At 43.4% G+C, this 221-nt stretch overlaps 1 protein-coding gene across 5 annotated transcripts in view; it reads left to right on the forward strand.

The window, feature by feature from the left end:
- Positions 1-221, forward strand: part of epha6 (eph receptor A6) — a 59694-nt gene that overhangs the window by 41458 nt on the left and 18015 nt on the right. The window lies entirely within an intron of this gene.

Raw genomic sequence — 221 nt, forward strand, 5'->3', positions numbered from 1 at the left:
AAAACATTTCTTCACAAGACAAAAAAGCTGTAAGTAATATTTCCTGCTGCTGTATTCAATGGTTCAGATGACTGCGGAGACTATGCATTTGCGAGATAAAAATTATTTTTAGGAGTTATTACGCTGCGTTGATGTGAGCTGTCCCGTCTCTGTCCTGCGGTCAGAGCCAGAACCAGAGACAGTATGGACAACATCTGTGTCCCAACAGGTGACGGTACGTC

This window comes from Etheostoma spectabile, chromosome 1, assembly GCF_008692095.1.
Source record: "Etheostoma spectabile isolate EspeVRDwgs_2016 chromosome 1, UIUC_Espe_1.0, whole genome shotgun sequence".
Classification (NCBI taxonomy): domain Eukaryota; kingdom Metazoa; phylum Chordata; class Actinopteri; order Perciformes; family Percidae; genus Etheostoma; species Etheostoma spectabile.